This window comes from Manihot esculenta, chromosome 12 (genome assembly GCF_001659605.2).
Source record: "Manihot esculenta cultivar AM560-2 chromosome 12, M.esculenta_v8, whole genome shotgun sequence".
Lineage (NCBI taxonomy): Eukaryota > Viridiplantae > Streptophyta > Magnoliopsida > Malpighiales > Euphorbiaceae > Manihot > Manihot esculenta.
The window spans coordinates 15,691,546-15,712,803 of record NC_035172.2 but is presented as its reverse complement, the minus strand read 5'-3'; the positions used below and the strand labels follow the sequence as shown (position 1 = coordinate 15,712,803).

The window sequence follows — 21,258 nt, the reverse complement described above, 5'->3', positions numbered from 1 at the left end:
TAAAAAAAGAGAGCTTTCAAAGAAAGAAAAGGAAAATAGATTTTGTAGCCATTGCCGCAATACAAGACACACAAAGGGAATCTATTTCAAACTCCATAGGTACCTCGTGTGGTTTAAGGATCTCAAACTCAAGAAAAACAAAGAGAAGGCTAATGCAATTATCAATAAGACTCCATTGGATTTTAACACTAAAACAAAGAAGTAAGAAGCATGGTCCATAGAATTTTACATAAATAAAGAATGATAAAATATATGAAAAATTAGAACTAGTATGTCAATGGATCTATTGGATGTGAGGGTTCCTAGGATTTACAGGTAAAACTTCAAATTACTATTCTCTTAATGTTAAGAAAAATTTTAGCATATGGGTAGTAGATATTGGAGTCACATCACACATATATCATGATTTAAATTTGTTTACTCATTTTACTAAGTTAAGGCATAATTTATCAATATATTTGCCTAATGAAAGCACCCAACCCATCACACATATTGGTACTATCATTTTGAATCCTAAGCTCATATATACAATACCTTACATGTTCCTAGTTTCAAATAGAAACTTTATCCATTAGTAAGCTCACACAAACATTCAAAATGTCAACGCAATTCCTCTACTCACTGTCATGTGCAGGACCTAGTAAATAATGTAGTACTGGTAGTAGTAAGAATGCAAGATGGCCTATATGTTTTGAATTTTGAGTCTTTCATCAGTCAAATATCTCCCAAAAATTCTCACAGTAAACAAGTCTCTCATAATAAATGTACTCATATGTATTTCCTATGACATTTCAGATTAGTCTCTATGTTTTTAAAAACAAATTGTTATATATTGTAGACTTAAATGTTAAAAATTGAAAATTCCTACATTTGTAATATTTATCCCATAACCAAGCAGTGGAGAATCTATTTTTCTAAAACTTACATTTCTATATTTGAATTTTTTGAATTTATTCGCATAGACTTATAGGGACCTTACTCAATCAAATCTATCACTAGTATTGTCTATGTGTTAATTATTGTTGATGAGAAAATATGTGTTCATGTACATTTAAAGGATTTCCTTACCATAATACAAAACCAATTTCAAAGTTGAGTTAAAATCATAAAATCACGACAATCGTACAAAGTTTGTAAGTGACTCATGCATTAAAATGGATTATACATCAAAAGGCACGTTTATACACTCCATAATAGAATTAAGTAGAAGAAAGAAATTACAAATACTTGCTTCAAATTACAAAAGCATTTATGTTTGAATCAAATTTACCAAAAGTATTTTGGAGTGAATCCATTTTACTAACTTCACACATCATGAGTATTTTGCCTAGTTCAGTTTTATACTAAAAAACTCCTTATGAAATTCTGCATAAAAAAACCAGAATACTCACATTTTAGAACTTTTGATTGTCTATATTTTAAAATAGACACACAACCACACAAATCCAAGTTTGAAGAATAAAGAGCTTTTAAGAGTATTTATTTGGGTTTTGTTCCTGGATTCAAATCTTTAAATTGTATAGTTTGAAAACCAAAAAAAAAAAAAAGTTTCAAAAGATGTTATCTTTCATGAAAACACCTTTTCATATTATACATAGGTCACTAACTCACCTAAGGTTGTAGTGCCATTACCTATTTCAAACCCAAAATCTGACTATAACCCACTAGAAACACAAATCTTTTCTACCCATTCACCTCATATAACCCCATCTATTCATTCACCCGAACATAAGAACCTAACCAAATCCTTCAAGAATCAGAAACAAGCATACCAAGTCCAACACTGCCAAAATTAAGGAAAAGAACTGGACAAGTGTTAAAGTCACAATGGTTAAATGATTATGTTGCAAAAATTTCAAAAGAAAAAAAAATCTCTTAATTAGGTCCAACAATTGACCACACACATGATGAGCATTGTTCACCTCCTCTTACCTTTTTTATCAGTTACCTTCATTTAATCATGAATACATTAGTTATATAATTGTTTTATCTACTACAACTAAATCTAAATCTTATTCAGAAGTAAGGACAATAATTAGGTTAGGGCTATGTGAATCCAATAATACATGGATATTAAACTGAGCTGCCAATAGGAAAGAAGGTAATTACTTACAAATGAGTTTTCAGAAAAAATAATAACAATAATAATCCTAATAGGACAATAGATAGATATAAGACAAGGTTGGTAGCAAAGAGTAAGTAAACTACCAGGGATTGATTATCATGACATTTTTTTCTCCTCTTACCAAATTGGTAACAATGAGAACCTTTTTAGCTATGGCTCCTACAAAGAATTGACAGATTTACCAATTAGACATCAACTGCCTATCTTTGTGGGCATATTGATGAGGACTTATGCATGCAAGCACCAAAAGATTACTTAAGACCCAAAGGACAAATATGCAAACTGATAAAGAGTCTATATGACCTCAAATAGGCTGGGAGATAGTGGAATATTGAGCTTACATATAAATTATGCTCATGTGGTTTCTAACAGTCTAAAATGAATCATTACTTATTTACAAAGGCATCTAATGGTACTTTTTAGCTCTTATTGTCTATGTCGATGATATTTTAATTGTAGGATATGATGAAAAGTTTATTTTTGAAGTAACAATATACCTGCATATTGCCTTCACAATTAAATACATTAGCTATGTGAAAATTTCCTTGGCCTAAAATTAGAAAGATCCAATGAAGGGATGTTTCTACAATAATAAAAATACATTAGTGATATTGTCTTTGATATTAGCTTCAAGCATGCAAAGATAACTATTTTTCCATTTACAATAGGACTTAAACTTGACCAAGATACAGGGGAACTCTTGGCTAATCCTGTGTAACAAAGAAGGTTAGTAGGTTGCTTATTATACTTAGGGCTCACTCGACTTGACATCACCTATTACATACAATAGCTTAGTCAGTATATGCAAATATCCAAAACTGTATCTTGATGTAGCCTTACATGTAGTTTGTTACCTCAAAAGAAATCCTCAAAAAGGTCTTTTCTTTTTTTGCATCTAATACTTTTAACTTTTTGCTTTCTGTGATTTAGATTGGGCTATTTGCCCCACCATTAAAAAAATCTTTGATTAGATTTTATGTTTTTCTTATGCTTTTTTTAATATCTTGAAAAATAAAAAATAAATAATTATAAGTAGATCATCAATAGAAGCTGAATATAGAAGCATGGCCTCTATTATGTGTAATCTACAGTGGATTGTATACATGCTAAAAGAATTTTAGATTAACCCAATACTTCCCATTCCCTTTCACTGTGACAATAAAGTGGCGCAACACATTGTTGCTAATCCCATCTTCCACGAGCGAATGAAGCACTTGGAGATTAATTGCCATATCATTTGTAATCAACTAATGGAAAGCTTCACAACCACACAACATATCTCTTCAAAGAATCAAATCATCAACCTCTTCATAAAGCCTCTTAGAGCATCTACTTTTCATCATCTACTATCCAAATTGAGACTCCACATGTCTACTATCTTCATCTTGTAAAGCGGGTGAAAATAATTTGTCCCAAAATATGGAACCCTAATTTAATTCCTCTAATTCGGCATCAAAATGATAATTGATGATGTGTTGAAATAAGGAATGAATAAGGGATGCTAAGCAATTAGGCAAAACATTGCATTGAGATAAGTGAAGTGCAGCATTATGCTTAATTACTTAAAATGTGTGTATAATGGAAGAGTAGAAAAGGAAAAAAAGCCCTTGCACATTTTTTTTTTCTGTTTAGTTAGCCATTATTTTTGTTATGCATTCTTCATTTTGAAATATTTCATTTACTTATATAAATAAGTGTACAAAACAACTAGAAAAGTGGAAAACAGTGGGGAACACCAAAATTCAAATTTCAAGAGTTCCAATCCATCTCAAACACACTAAGACACATCTGAAATACATCAAACACTCTGCAAAAAAAATTTTTCACTAAAAAAAGTCCATTTATGAAGAAACACAATCAAAGAGGGAATTAGAAACCAAATTGAAGAGGAATTCCATCTCACAATGGGTTGTTCTAGGGTTTCTCATCTATAAAAGGGATAGCAAAAGGCATCTCTCACCAGCACCGGAGCTGCCTTCTTTCGCTTCTTCTTTTAGTATTTTCTTTGCAAGTCATGAGTGGTTAAATACACAATTTCTAGTTGAAGATAGGAGAAATTTCAGTTTATTTATGAATTTAGAGATCCGAAACTCTATTGTCAATCTTTTATTTTTCAGTATTTATAAAACTTCATTCTTCATATCATTATGGCCTTGTTGTTAGGATCAATAGGGCCCGTTACTTTTAAATGCAAAGTAATATATTGTTAATTTGAATATTTTAGGTCCATAATTGCTTAGATTGTTCAAACACGAGTAATAATTAATGTAACAACTAAGAGGTTGCATGATCTAACTCACCACGCGGTTAGTTAGTTAGAATTAGGTCTCTCTATTTCTTAAAGCAGTTAACAGTTGAAAAGTAAAAACCCCCAAGGACGTTCCTTGGCGATTTGTTCACTAGTGTTTGATTAGCGAACATTTCTTAATCAATCTAAACCTAAGGAAAGATTTGGTTATGTAGAGTGTCTTCCACAACCTAAACTAATTTATTGAAATGAATAAAAGAATTCAAGTATCAATGACCAATTCTCAAACTGAAATGGATCCTATACTTCAACTAGAGCTTTTTCTCCTTGATTTATTCTGCTCTTAATTATCGCTTTCTTATGTTACGTTAGTTTTAAATTTCATCATCAAAATTCCCCCTTACTTTACTTTTATTGTTGATTTGCCCAAGTCATTGTTGAAAAAAATCGTAGTGTCAGTGGTCTTTCTCAATAGAATCCACTGAAATTAAGAAAAGACACACAAAACCCACACACGCACACACATTAGCGACCGAGCTATAGCTCAAGCTGAGAGGATGATACCAACCATGCCTTCAAGGTAATTTTTGAAACCTATGTAAAAAGAGAACACGAGATCAATACTAGATGAGAGAAAACCACTTTCTTTGTTATATATTTGGCACCCCTAATTAGTCTAAATTCCACCGTTTAGGGGTCAATTTTGCATCTTGATTATTTTTTTTAAGTTTTTTTTATAATTTTCCATATTATGATTTTTCTATTATAAATAGTTTTTTCTTGGCTGTTCATAAAAACTTTTCAATCTTTCAAAAATTTCAATAAGAGTTTATTTATACTAAATAAATAATGTGTTTATTAAATAAAACAATTGCTGGTTTGCCCGAGAGGTTAAGGGGGAAGACTTAAGATCTTCTGCACATAAGTGCGCATGGGTTCGAACCCCATAGCCAGCAAATTGATTTATTTAATTTATTTATATTACCCCATAGCTGGCATGGATTCAACAACAATTTATATTTAAAATTTTATATTTCAGATAATATTTTTTAATTTATTATAATTATAAGCATGATAAATAAATTGAATATAAAAAATTAATAGTAAATTATAATTAATAAATTTTATTTTTTTAATTCATATTAAGTAGAAATGTGTTATTAAATTATAAAAAAGAAAAAAGATTATCATTTAAAAAAAATGATCTACTATTGAAAATAAATAAAAAGAAAAGTAATTATATTTTATACGAGAAGATAATAAGGTGATTAGAAAGAATTATTAACTTTAAGAAAGATAATTTTGCTAAATCGATTTTCAAATTAAATAATAAAAAAAGAGAAATAAGTTTTTTAATGAAAATGAATCAAATAATTTGTTCTAGTTATAATCGATTGATTCTACATCTCATTCACGATACTTTCAACTTTCAAGACAAATTTCATCCAAGAATTTGTCAAACAAATTGTAATCCAAAATTTCAAGTTGAAAATATGAAATGAAATCTGAAAACAGATAAACCTCATTAAAGTGAAACCCAAATGCAATCAACAATTGAGTTTATCTCAAAGAAATAAAATCCCATACCAAATTTAGGCCAATATATAATATGAAACGAAATTGAAAAGATCTTAATATAACAAAAATAGTTGACGTAAAAAAATCAAATTTTAAAATTTACATGTACAATAAAATCAATAGATCTCAAGAGTGGGTGAAGCCTGAAAGACGAGGATCTGTTGTTCATCCCAACTAGTGATGAGAATCTGTTGTTGCTCACGAGAGTCTGATGGACGATGCATGAGGAAATATTATTATTAGGGTGCTGGAGCAACAGATTAGCAATGGCGAGAGACCAGGCAGACAAATAATGATGATGAGCGAGCAGCCATAAGCAACAAGGGCATGTGAGCATCCATAAGTGATTATGATGGAGATTGCGCTGAGAAATGAATAAGCGAAAAGGGAAAATTATGAGAGGGACTCATTGACTAAGGGACAAAGAGAATATTGAAGGTCAATATAGGGCAGGGTTAGGGTTATATACCTATATATATACACAAATATCAAAACAGTAGCACCTCATGCAACTTATAAATTAGGCTAGTTTAATTTCTTCAATTTTTTCACTTAATTAACCGAATCAAATAGAATAATCCATTTTTCTTTCAAATATAATTGGAATCAAACATTGAAAAATGAATTTAATTGTTTTAGTTCGCTTTTATGATTAAAACCTAATACGAGCACAAAAACAATAAAATCTTTTAATAAATTGGACAGTGAAGTAGCGGTAGCTTTGTAAGCATAGCTATAAAACCCAAAATCAGTTTGTAAACCCTTAGAAATTAATTTATTTTAAAGAGAACCAAAGGCATGCGAGGCAAATTCCTAATTTAGAAGCTAAGGAGGCATACAAAGAAGGTTGTTCACGTTATATGATTTCAAAGAATTCTATCAATATAAAACGAGCAACCAAGAAATTAAGTTCCTTATATAATACAAGTATGCTCCATGCAATATTCTGTTTTGAAAGTTGGATGTATGACACGGTACAAAGAAGGTCAAATAGCAAAGCATGGTTTTGGAACCCAACACATAGGTCTATCCCATGTTTTTTCCTCTTATACCACATGTTGTCTTTTGGTAAACTTTTGTAAATCTTGTATTTTTTTTATTGTAAGTGGATTGGACTTAAGTTTAAGGTCCAAGACTTCATTACATTTAGCCAAGAAGTGTTTTTATATAGATTAGGATATGTTTTGAGAAGATTAGTTTTATTTTTTCAAATAATTAGGATTTGTTATATTTTTTTATTTTTACTACTTTTAGGTTAGAAAACTCTAAATAGTCTTGCATCGAGTGTAATACCCGGCTAGATTCCGGCATCGGAATCCCTGCCTTCCGGCGGAATCTCCGTTGGAATAGAGAATTCTAAAGATGCTAGAGGCTTCTAGAGGGGTAAAATGTGTTTCTAAAATGTTTTCACATGATTTTATGGTTTTAATGCAAAAGAAATGAGTTTTGAAAAGAAAAGACCAAGGAGGCATTTGCCAGGTTCGGCCGCCGAAAGTGAAGTTCGGCCGCCGAACATGGGAAGGTTTCGGGAGCGCTTTTGGCCTCCGAAAGCTTTGTTTGAACTAACCAAGGTTCGGCCGCCGAACATGCATGAGTTTGGGGGGCACGTTAGGCTGCCGAAGGTTGTTGACCAAGCCACCTATAAAGAGCCCTCAGATCGAAAATGGGCGAGTTTTCTCCCCATTCTCGAGCTCAGGTGAGTTTTTGTACTTCTTTGGTCGTTTTTCATGTTTTCTCTACCCATCCCTCAAGTTTTCATGAGTTTTACCCTTGTTTTGAAGCTTTGAAGCTTAAATAGGAGTTTTGGGAGCTTGGAGGCTTTTGGAGCTTGGATCCTCCACACCTCCGAGTTAGGGATCGCACCACCCCTCGATCTTCAAGAGGTAAGTGTAGATCCTTGCTTTCCTTGTGTTTTAATGAAGTTTTAAGTGAGTTTAAAGATGTTTTGATAGTTGAGTATGGGTAGATATGCATGTTTAGGTTTATGTGGGTTTTATGCCCAATGTATGTTTATGTATGTTTAAATGATGTTGTGTTGAAGAGTTATGTTAGTTTATGCTCCTTTATGCATGTGGGAGAGTGTATGTATGATTGGGAAAGAGCAAGTGAGGTTTTGTGTAGTTTTGATGGTTTTGGCTTATGTGGGTCATAAGCTATTTATGCATGCTTTATGATGTTCTTTGTTGGAGTTTAAGCTTGTTTAAGCTTGTTTAAGCTCCTTTGTGCATGATGGAGGGTTTATGCATGTTTTTATAAGGTTGGGTGCTTGTTTGGGGTGTTTGGAAGGCTTGGGAGACTTGTATGCATAAGAGGCTGAGTTCTGGATGAACTCAGGTTCGGCCGACGAAGATGGTTTCGGCCGCCGAACCTGCCTGTGGATGCATGGTTTGGCCGCCTAACCTTGCCCCCGAAAGTTGTGTTTCGGATTGAGAGCAGACTTTCGACCGCCGAAGGTAATGTTCGGCCGCCGAAGGTGCCTGACTTTCGGATCTGGAGAGAGGCTTCGGCCGCCGAACCTGCCGCCGAACCTGCATGACTTTCGGCTCTGGAAGGGACGTTCGGCCGCCGAAAGTGCCGCCGAAAGTGCCCTGTCCAGCCCTTTCATGGTTGTTTTCTATGCATGTTTAAGTGATGTTTTTGGGGGTTTTTGGGGAGCTGTTTATGAGTTGTTTGGAGTGTGTTTGGCACCTCATTCGAGTCCACCTGTGTAGGATCGGACCCGAAGGACCGAGGAGGCCATCAGTGTTAGCAGTTGCAGAGTCAGTCCAGCGTCTGCCGGAGGTGAGTATAACTAAACTTAATCTTTTATTTTATGAAATCAAATGCCTAAAGCATGTTCATGCATCATGTTTATATGTAATAGGTTGATTGCACTAGTTACACGAATATGACGTATTGCATTATTTACTGTTGATGTGGATGGACCAAAGTGACCCCAATGGCCCACGATCTGTCACGACAAGAGAAGTCCTGTGGAGCTCCTTTGAGGGCCGGGCACCATGTAATGAAAGTCCTGTTAGCTCCTTTGAGGGCCAGGCACCATGTTATGTATTGAAAGTCCTATGTGAGCTCCTTTGGGGGCCGGGCATTGACAGAGGGAGCTTTGGAGGTCATGTCCAATCCGTGATGTGAATTGTTTGTGCTGTGACGCATTTCATAAAAGCATGTAATTAATGAACTGTTTTCCTTGTTTCTACTCACTGGGCTTTTTAGCTCACCCCTCTCCCCTAACCCCAGTGTTGCAGGTCTGAGGAAGATTGGGAAGTCTTAAGAGTTAAGGTTTTGCTTTTGTAATAGAGTAGTACTTTTAGAGTGGACATGATGTAATGTAAATTGATATAATGAATTGTAAGATAATGTAATGTGATGTAAAGTAGAGTTATGTTTATGTATTAGTACTGTGCTTGGCCCTAAGACTTGGTTAGTCCCTTTTTAGTACATGATGTATGTTATGTCAGATGTTGAGTTGTGTTGAACTAAACTTGTGGCATGTGTTGTTTACCACGCTATGGTATTTGATGAGGACCCTAGTGGAGGTCTTGTGTTTGTGGTTTGATGCATGCACAGGTTAGGTTTGGTTCTTTGGATGTGACTCCGGCTTGATGTATGTTGTGTTGACCCAGCTAGAGTTTTGATGAGGACTCTAGTAGGGGGTTCTTTTATATTTTCAGTTATGTCGCATACAGGTCAGGCTCGGGACATACATCAGATGTTTCAGTTTTTATGTTAATGTTTTGATCATGTATGGGATTTGACCAGGTGATAGGAGGTATGTTGGGCTTGCTATGGGTCCCGGCGGCCTTAAGCTGATCTGGATCCTAGCGCCGGTGGCGGTTCGGGCCGTTACAGAGGAGTATCAATTTTCGGGCTATTACAGATTTGGTATCAGAGCTTTGGGCCTCATCAGTACGGTGTGTTGATCAAAGATGCTCAAGGATTAGAGATATCCCACATCGAAAAGAGGTTGGTTTAGAGGTCATAGAAGGGCAAGCACAATAGGAAAAATCATGTCCACTAGGATAGGAGGTAGAGTCCTGTCTTGATTGATAATGTGAAATGCCATGATGTTATGCTATGTATGCTATGTATGTATGCAGGTTCATGTATTTCCACCTGAACCGTATGATGCTAATGATTGTTTGTATGCTTGTGTGTTGTTCTTCAGAGGAGCCAGAATGCGAGGTGCTCGTTGATCTGTGGAATCGACTGGAGTTCCATCTGAGAGGGAAGGTATGGATACCTTTCCCCCTGTTCTTCCAAGAGCGCAGTCGTGGGGAGTCAGCAGATGGGGAACATCAAGGGACCTTGGAAGGTCTTTTGATGTGAGCAGAGAAGGAATGGCTCCAAGAAGGATGTCAGCTAGTATGAGGGAAGTGGAGATGGATGTTCAGAGAAGAGATATCAGTTTGGGAATCAGAGTGCCAGAGGAAGGCATGGGAGATTCTCAGAAGGATGCTCAGACTCAGGATTCCAGAATCTCAGGTTCAGGGGGGATTGATCCCTCCACTCTGAGTACAGCTGCCTCAAGAGATAAAAGGTGGGGAAACACCACAAGAAAAGGGGACAGAGGCCTGAGAAGGTCAAAGAAGAGCAAGTTTTGGAATCGGTTGAAGGCTAGTCTGGGTTTTAATGGCTCAAGCTCTGGCTCAGGCAGTTCAAAATGCTTGAGGTGCAGAAGACCGCACAAGGGAGTCTGTCGCGTGGGGACTACAGCATGTTTTAGGTGCGGACAGGAGGGGCACATAGCACATGAGTGTCCCACTGCGCCCTGGATGGCTCAGTCTCAACAGGCAGCTTTAGGTAGAGCGGCTCAGCCAGCAGCTCCAGCCATGTTTCAGGTTAGTGGTCGAGGCAGAGGGAGAGGGTCAGCCCCTCATTCCTCAGGTTTCCGTGGAGAAGGTCCGTCTGCTCCAGCTCGGATCTTCACCCAAGCTCAGCAGGAGGCAGACACATCAAACACAGTGGTGCCAGGTACGCTCACTTTTGAATGTTCTGATGTGTATGTTTTGTGAACTCTAGTGGTTCTCTTTCTTTAGTTGCTCTAGGAGCCGTCGAGAGGTTGAGTTGATAGCTTCTGGGCTAGAATGTTCTCTTTGGGTTGGTGAACCCAAGTGTGATCCATCTGTGGTAGAGTCAGTCTGCCGGTCCAGTTCGGTGTCAGTTTGGGGTAGATACCTTTTACCCGACTTTGAGGTCCTAGACTTGACTGTCTGGACGTCAATCGAGGGATGAATTGGTTTTCTACTCGTGGTGTTATCTTGTTCTGCTGAGACAAGGTAGTCAGATTCTGAGGACAGGATGGGTCAGAGGTGGTTTATTGAGGGGACATAGTAGGGATGCCTAGAGGTTTGTTGTCAGCCTGTCAGGTTCGTAGGGTACGTAGGAGGGGTTGTCAGAGGGTTCTAGCTCTTGTTGAGAGTTTAGTAGTCAGGTCAGGGAACCAGCCTCAGTGCCAGTTGTTAGAGAGAGTCCTAGATGTTTTTCCAGGCAAGCTGTCAGGTTTACCACCTGTCAGGGAGTTAGAGTTGAGCATAGGAGTGGTGTCTGGACCCAGAACCATTTCTATCTTTCCCTACAGGATGGTACCTGCAGAGTTGTAAGAGTTGTTAGAGCAGTTGTAAGAGCTTGGTAGTTAAAGGTTTTATCCGACCTAGTACCTCACTCTGGATTGCTCTAGTGTTATTGTGGGAAAAGCAGGATGGATCCTTGAGACCCTGTGTCGACTTTAGGCAGTCAGACAAGGTCACTACCAGGAGCAGGTATCTCTTACCTGTTGAGAGTTAGAGAAGAAGTCAGTTTTGTAGAGAAGAGGAGGGAAGAGAAAGGATCAGAGTAGCGCAGTGGAAGCTTGTGGAGTTCAGGAGAAGGTTGGGTATTGCTAAGGTGTTTCTTTTGGTTAGGGTGATTTCCCTATGGAGAAGAATCCATTCGGATTCCCATGTTCCATGTTATGAAAGTTCGTGTCAGGTCCTAGTAGGGTTCTTAAAGAACCAGAGGTGGAGATCACAGGAGGTCTCACCTATGTTGCGTAGCTAGTGCGGATCATTGACACACAAGTCAAGAGGCTGAGGAATAAGGAAATCCCGATGGTGAAAAGTTTTTGGAAATCACCACTGGTTGGAAGAGAGTTTTTGGAAGACCCGGGAGTTTATACTCCAGCAGTACCTGTGTCTCTCTTTTAGGAGAGAGTTTGCTTAAGTTTTGCATGCTTGTTTATGTATGCTTGATGCTATGTTTTGAGAATGCCTGTTTGTTTGTGGAACATTCGAGGATGAATGTTCTTAAAGGGGGGAAGAATGTAATACCCGGCTAGATTCCGGCATCGGAATCCCTGCCTTCCGGCGGAATCTCCGTTGGAATCGGGAATTCTGAAGATGCCAGAGGCTTCTAGAGGGGTAAAATGTGTTTCTAAAATGTTTTCACATGATTTTATGGTTTTAATGCAAAAGAAATGAGTTTTGAAAAGAAAAGACCAAGGAGGCATTTGCCAGGTTCGGCCGCCGAAAGTGAAGTTTGGCCGCCGAACATGGGAAGGTTTCGGGAGCGCTTTTGGCCTCCGAAAGCTTTGTTTGAACTAACCAAGGTTCGGCCTCCGAACATGCATGAGTTTGGGGGGCACGTTAGGCTACCGAAGGTTGTTGACCAGGCCACCTATAAAGAGCCCTCAGATCGGAAATGGGCGAGTTTTCTCCCCATTCTCGAGCTCAGGTGAGTTTTTGTACTCCTTTGGTCATTTTTCATGTTTTCTCTACCCATCCCTCAAGTTTTTATGAGTTCTACCCTTGTTTTGAAGCTTTGAAGCTTAAATAGGAGTTTTGGGAGCTTGGAGGCTTTTGGAGCTTGGATCCTCCACACCTCCGAGTTAGGGATCGCACCACCCCTCGATCTTCAAGAGGTAAGTGTAGATCCTTGCTTTCCTTGTGTTTTAATGAAGTTTTAAGTGAGTTTAAAGATGTTTTGATAGTTGAGTATGGGTAGATATGCATGTTTAGGTTTATGTGGGTTTTATGCCCAATGTATGTTTATGTATGTTTAAATGATGTTGTGTTGAAGAGTTATGTTAGTTTATGCTCCTTTATGCATGTGGGAGAGTGTATGCATGATTGGGAAAGAGCAAGTGAGGTTTTGAGTAGTTTTGATGGTTTTCGCTTATGTGGGTCATAAGTTATTTATGCATGCTTTATGATGTTCTTTGTTGGAGTTTAAGCTTGTTTAAGCTCCTTTGTGCATGATTGAGGGTTTATGCATGTTTTTATAAGGTTGGGTGCTTGTTTGGGGTGTTTGGAAGGCTTGGGAGGCTTGTATGCATAAGAGGCTGAGTTCTGGATGAACTCAGGTTCGGCCGCCGAAGGTGGTTTCGGCCGCCGAACCTGCCTGTGGATGCATGGTTTGGCCGCCTAACCTTGCCCCTGAAAGTTGTGTTTCGGATCGAGAGCAGACTTTCGGCCGCCGAAGGTAATGTTCGGCCGCCGAAAGTGCCTGACTTTCAGATCTGGAGAGAGGCTTCGGCCGCCGAACCTGCCGCCGAACCTGCATGACTTTCGGCTCTGGAAGGGACGTTCGGCCGCCGAAAGTGCCGCCGAAAGTGCCCTGTCCAGCCCTTTCATGGTTGTTTTCTATGCATGTTTAAGTGATGTTTTTGGGGGTTTTTGGGGAGCTGTTTATGAGTTGTTTGGAGTGTGGCACCTCATTCGAGTCCACCTGTGTAGGATCGGACCCGAAGGACCGAGGAAGCCATCAGTGTTAGCAGTTGTAGAGTCAGTCCAGCGTCTGCCGGAGGTGAGTAGAACTAAACTTAATCTTTTATTTTATGAAATCAAATGCCTAAAGCATGTTCATGTATCATGTTTATATGTAATAGGTTGATTGCACTAGTTACACGAATATGACGCATTGCATTATTTACTGTTGATGTGGATGGACCAAGGCGACCCCAATGGCCCACGATCTGTCACGACAAGAGAAGTCCTGTGGAGCTCCTTTGAGGGCCGGGCACCATGTAATGAAAGTCCTGTGAAGTCCTGTGAGCTCCTTTGAGGTCCAGGCACCATGTTATGTATTGAAAGTCCTATGTGAGCTCCTTTGGGGGCCGGGCATTGACAGAGGGAGCTTTGGAGGTCATGTCCAATCCGTGATGTGAATTGTTTGTGCTGTGACGCATTTCATAAAAGCATGTAATTAATGAACTGTTTTCCTTGTTTCTACTCACTGGGTTTTTTAGCTCACCCCTCTCCCCTAACCCCAGTGTTGCAGGTCTGAGGAAGATTGGGAAGTCTCAAGAGTTAAGGTTTTGCTTTTGTAATAGAGTAGTACTTTTAGAGTGGACATGATGTAATGTAAATTGATATAATGAATTGTAAGATAATGTAATGTGATGTAAAGTAGAGTTATGTTTATGTATTAGTACTGTGCTTGGCCCTAAGACTTGGTTAGTCCCTTTTTAGTACATGATGTATGTTATGTCAGATGTTGAGTTGTGTTGAACTAAACTTGTGGCATGTGTTGTTTACCACGCTATGGTATTTGATGAGGACCCTAGTGGAGGTCTTGTGTTTGTGGTTTGATGCATGCACAGGTTAGGTTTGGTTCTTTGGATGTGACTCCGGCTTGATGTATGTTGTGTTGACCCAGCTAGAGTTTTGATGAGGACTCTAGTAGGGGGTTCTTTTATGTTTTCAGTTATGTCGCATACAGGTCAGGCTCGGGATATACATCAGATGTTTCAGTTTTTATGTTAATGTTTTGATCATGTATGGGATTTGACCAGGTGATAGGAGGTATGTTGGGCTTGCTACGGGTCCCGGCGACCTTAAGCCGATCTGGATCCTAGCGCCGGTGGCAGTTCGGGCCGTTACAGAGGAGTATCGGTTTCCGGGCTGTTACATCGAGCCTTGGTCAACAATATTGTAGTGAGTTTTGATTATTGAACTTGTGTTCATCTTTATTTTAATACAAAATGAGGGATTTATTTCTTTTGTTTATATTGCACCAAGTTTAATGACATTACTATTCTTGTTTTATCTCTTTATTATCTATGTTCCTAATTATTTTGCTAATTAGGATAGTAGTAAACTAATCCAAATTTATCTATAATTTGTGTTTAATGTTAAATTTATGTCTTGAAATTTTATAATTAATTGTGATTTTAGGGTTGCATGTCAAAATCAATTAATGCTTACTCCTACAATTTAATTCCTGAGTTTAATACTCATAGAGTAATTATTGAATGCACAAATTGAAAATGATTTGTCCTAGAAAATGGAATCCTAATTTAATTATCTACTTCAGCATCAAAATGAAAAATAGTAATGTGTTGAAATATGGGACGGATAAGGGAAAAAATAAGAGATGTTGAGCAATTAGGCAAAACACGTTAGAGATAAATGAAGTGCACCATTTTTACTCAATTACTTAAACTATGCATAGAATGGAACAGTGGAGAAGAAAAAGCCCTTGTACACAGTTTTTTTTCTTTATTTAGCTAGCTAGTATTTCTGTTATGTATTCTTCATTTTAAAATACTCAATTTGCTTGTATAAATAAGTTTACAAAACTATCAATAAAATTATTCTTCTTCTCTATTAAACACAATTTACATGGTATAAGAGTGGTGCTTGTATTTGTGCTAATTTTAGATAATAACCTCTGACTACATTATATCACCCAAGAAAACCCAAACCCAAGAAATTTTTGAGAAAGATTTTAATGTAATAGTGAACATGCAGACCTCTTATCATCCAAGAATGATGCTTGTCAATGCTTCAATGGATCATAGCAATTATTTATCCTAAAGCAGATCCTTGATGATTGCTTTGAAAGCCAAAGACAAGTTGAGCTTCATTGATAAATGGGAAGATACAAGCTCTAGATCTATATTCTGAAAAATTCATGAAGTGGCAAAGGGTTGATAGTATGGTAATCTCTTAGATACTAAATTCCTTATCAAAAGAATTTGCTTATTTTTTTACGTACACATCATCTATAAAAACTTTATAAGAAAAGTTGAAAGGTAGATTTGAACAAAGTAATGGACCATTACTAAACATATTAAAAGGGAAATTAGCTCCTTCACTCAAGCTAGGATGTCTATGACTATTTATTTTAAAAATTTTAAAAGACTGGGATGAACTAAGCTGAATACCATCTACATGTACTTGTAAATTTGCTAAAACAATTAGTGAAATAGAGAATAGGAATAAGGTGATTCAATTCCTAATGGATCTTAATGACTCCTATATTTATGTCAAGAACCAAATATTTATTATGGATCCTTTGCCTAGTATTAATAGGATCTACTCTATGGTTTTGATTATTGAAAAATATAGGGAGGTATATAGTATGGAAAATAATAATGATTTTAACAATATTGCCATAAATGTGAAAGGGCTCAAAAATAACCCATAGTTTAAAAAAAGAGAGCTTTCAAAGAAAGAAAAGGAAAATAGATTTTGTAGCCATTGCCACAATACAAGACACACAAAGGGAATCCATTTCAAACTCCATAGGTACCTCGTGTGGTTTAAGGATCTCAAACCCGAAAAAACAAAGAGAAGGCTAATGCAATTATCAATAAGACTCTATTGGATTTTAACACTAAAACACAAAAGCAAGAAGCATGGCCATAGAATTTCACATAAACAAAGGGTGATAAAATACATGAAAAATTAGAACTAGTATGTCGATGGATCTATTGGATGTGAGGGTTCCCAGGATTTACAAGTAAAACTTCAAATTACTATTCTTTTAATGTTAAAAGAAATTTTGGCATATGGGTAGCAAATATTGGAGCCACATTACACATTTATCATGATTTAAATTTGTTTACTCATTTTACTAAGTTAAGGCATAATTTATTAATATATTTGCCTAATGAAAGCACCCCACCCATCACACATATTAGTACTATCATTTTAAATCCTAAGCTCATATATACAATACCCTACATGTTTCCAGTTTAAATAGAAACTTTATCCATTAGTAAGCTCACACAAACATCCAAAATGTCAATGCAATTCCTCTACTCAATATCTTTTATAGGACCTAGTGAATAATGTAGTACTGGTAGTAGTAAGAATGCAAGATGGCCTATATGTTTTGAATTTCGAGTCTCTTATCAGTCAAATATCTCTCGAAACTTCTCACAGTAAATAAGTCTCTCATAATAAATGTACTCATCTGTATTTCCTATGTATTTCAGATTAGTCTCCATGTTTTTAAAAATAAATTGTTACATATTATAGACTTAAATGTTAAAAATTGAAAATTCCTACATTTGTAATATTTCTTCTATAACCAAGCAATTTAATATCCATGTATTACAGATGAGGACCTATGCATGCAAGCACCATAAGGCTACTTAATACCAAAGAGACAAGTATACAAACTGATAAAGAGTCTATATGGCCTTAAATATGCTGGTAGATAGTGGAATAGTGAGTTTACATATAAATTATGCTCTTGTGGTTTCAACAGTCTAAAATTGATCATTACTTGTTTACAAAGGCATCTAATGGTACTTTTCTAGCTCTTATTGTCTATGTCGATTATATTTTAATTGTAGGATATGATGAAAAGTTTATTTTTGAAGTAACAATATACCTGCATACTGCCTTCCCAATTAAATACCTTGGCTATGTGAAAATTTCATTGGCCTAGAATTAGAAAGATCTAATGAAGGGATGTTTCTACAACAATAAAAGTACATTACTCATATTGTCTTTGATATTAGCTTCAAGCATGCAAAGATAACTATTTTTCCATTTACAAGAGGACTTAAACTTGACCAAGATATAGGGGAACTCTTAGCTAATTTTGTGTAACACAGAAGGTTAATGGGTTGCTTATTGTACTTAGGGCTCACTCGACTTGACATTACCTATTTCATATATGCACCTTAATGTGGTCTTACATGTAGTTTGTTACCTCAAAGGAAATCCTCAAAAAGGTCTTTTCTTTTTTGCATCTAATACTTTTTACTTTTTGCTTTCTGTGACTTAGATTCGCTGCTTGCCCAAGCAATAAAAAATATTTTATTGGATTTTATGTTTTTCTTAGGCTTTTTTTAATATCCTGAAAAATAAAAAATAAATAATCATAAGTAAATTATCAACAGAAGCTGAATATAAAAGTATGGACTCTATTATGTGTAAGCTACAGTGGATTGTATACATGCTAAAAGAATTTTAGATTAACCCAATACTTTCCATTCCCTTTCACTGTGACAATAAAGTGGCGCAACACATTGTTGCTAATCCCGTCTTCCACGAGCGAATGAAGCACTTGGAGATTAATTGCCATATCATTCCTAATAAACTAATGAAAAACTTCATAACCACACAACATATCTCTTCAAAGAATCAAATCATCAACCTCTTCACAAAGCCTCTTGAAGCATCTACTTTTCATCATCTACTATCCAAATTGAGACTCTACACGTCTAATATCTTCATCTTGTAAAGCCGGTGAAAATAATTTATCCCAAAAGATGAAATCCTAATTTAATTCATCTAACTCAGCATCAAAATGATAATTGACGATGTGTTGAAATAAGGAATGAATAAGGGATGTTGCTCAATTAGGCAAAATGTTGCATTGAGATAAGTGAAGTGCAGTATTCTGCTCAATTACTTAAAGTATGTGCATAATAGAAGAGTAGAAAAGAAAAAAAAAACCCTTGCACATGTTTTTTTTTCTTGTTTAGCTAGCTGTCATTTTTGTTACGCATTCTTCATTTTGAAATATTCCATTTACTTATATAAATAAGTTTATAAAACGATCAATAAAATTATTCATCCTTATTTAGTAATGGATGGATTAATATTTCATTTTACCATTACTAATAAATTAGTTCATATCTTTAAAAATTCAATAAAATGTCTCCACATTTGAATTTTACTAGATACTTTAGTATTTTTCATCTATATTTACAAGTAAATTTTAGTATATTATGTTAGTGAATTCCAAATAAATGGTTATTTAGCCGGTAAATAGAATTAGAGTGGCTCCCATCTTCATTTTAAATGGCAATTTATCGAAAACCTATATATATATATATATATATATATAATTGCTAAAATAGAATCAATAAATATTTGAATAAAAATTCTTATTAATAATAATACTAATTAGAGTAATAAATAATTATAGAAGAGTTAACATATATTGAATTATTAATTTAAAAAAATATATTTTCTAAATTCGGCAATTTTAATTTTTTTTTAATTGATAAACTAATTAATAAACTGTTTTATATGTTTGCAAAATTTATTAGAATATCATTGAGATTTTAAAAAAATTAATAATTAGTCATTATATTAATTTTAATTGCTAAGTATTTATTATTTAAATCTTGTGATGAAAAAAAATTCATTAAATTATCTTTCAATTTAAAAAAAATATATTAAAAATATCCATTATTTTTTGAAAAAAAACTACTAAATAGTATTGTTTCAATCCAAATTACTTAATCTTTAATTTGTATCAACTTTTTTATAGCAGTATTATGTTAAATGGTTTCTCTATCACGTTATGATAAATCATTTAATTTAGGATAAACTATACATAAGCAATTTAATTTAGGGTAAATTATACTTTTAGTCAAATTTTTATGCAAATTTTCAATTTTAACCCCTTTTTTTATAATTTTAGTCAAATTAAACGGTTTAATTATAATTTAGTCGGAGTGTGAAAAAGAGAATAAAATATATTGACTTGGCTGCTTAGTGAGCAAAGAAAATATATTTTTTAATATGGGATCCACATTACCAAACATAAATTATATATTTTAGCCAATATTTTATGTAATTTCACAATTTTATTTATTTTTTTTAATTTTAACTAAAATTTTTATACTCTCCTAAATTAAATCATATTTGTGCAATAATTTATTAAAAAATTAGCTCAATTAAATAATTTTTGGGTGGGATTATTGATGGGTGTTGAAACCACCAAAAATAACTTATTCCACCAAAAAATAATTATATATGGGGTGAATAAGATTGTACCCACAGAAAATTGTCACTAAAAATCTCCAATCAATCATTAAGAAAATAAGTAATAAAAATAAGGGAGATTTACAATTTAGTACCTGAGTATTGCCATTATTAACAAGTCAGTCCCTGTATTTTGAGAAACCTATTAAAACATCCTTATGTTTTCTTTCCATCAACGAAATAGTCCTTCCATCCTTTTTTCCGTTAAAATTAGATAAAGGAGGAGAGAGAAAATTTTTAAAATCCAATTTTACCCTCAAATAAAATCCTTTATTTAGTCTTTGGATATTGTTATTATTAACAAGTTAGTCCTTACATTTTTAAAAATCTATTAAAATATTTTTATCTTTTTCCATATCTATTAAAACGTCCTTATCATTTTTTTCGTCAATAAAATAGTCCCTATCTTTTCTCATATCTATTAAAATGTCCTTATCGTTTCTTTCTATCAACGAAATAGTCCTTCCTTATTGTTTCTTTCCGTCAACGAAATCGTCCCTCCCTATATTTTTAGAAATCTATTAAAACGTCCTTATCGTTTCTGTTTGTCAACAAAATAGTCCCTATCTTTTCTCACATCTATTAAAATGTCTTTATCGTTTCTTTTTGTCAACGAAATAGTCCCTCTCTTTTCTTTTCTCCTCCTCCTCCTCCTCCTCCTTTGAAAAAGAAGAAAAAGAAAAAGAAGGAGAAGAAGAAGAAGGAGAAGAAGAAGAAGAGAAAGAAGAAAAAGAAGAATAAGAAGAAAAAGAAGAAGAAGAAGAAGAAGAAGAAGAAGGAGAAGAAGAAGAAGAGAAAGAAGAAAAAGAAGAAAAAAAAGAAGAAAAAGAAGAAGAAGAAGAAGAAGAAGGAGAAGAAGGAGAAGAAGAAGAAGAGAGAAGAAAAAGAAGAAAAAGAAGCAAAAGAAGAAGAAGAAGGAGGAGGAGAAGAAGGAGAAGAAGAAGAAGAAGAAGCAGAAGCAGAAGGAGAAGAAGAAGCAGAAGGAGGAAGAATTAATGAAGAAGAAAAGGAAGGAGGAGGAGGAGGAGGAGAAGAGGGGTAATTTAGTCTTTTACTATATTTTTAACGGCAAAAATAGACGGAATGACTATTTTGTTGACGGAGAGAAAAGATAAGGACTTTTTAATAGGTTTCTAAAAATACAGGGACTGACTTATTAATAATGGCAATACTCATGGACTAAATTATAAATCTCCCTAAAAATAAAGAGGGATTTTTATAAGAGTAAAATTAAAGTAAAAATTAAGACAATTAAAAAAATAATAATCAAGTGAAAATTGAATAATAAACTTAAAAGAAAATTAATGCAAACAAGT

At 35.1% G+C, this 21,258-nt stretch overlaps 1 non-coding gene across 1 annotated transcript; it reads left to right on the top strand.

Moving 5' to 3' along the window:
• The first annotated feature begins 5,246 nt into the window (after positions 1-5,246).
• TRNAL-UAA lies at positions 5,247-5,329 on the top strand. Its single transcript has one exon. It is a non-coding gene; the product is annotated as a tRNA-Leu (tRNA).
• Positions 5,330-21,258: the final 15,929 nt, after the last annotated feature.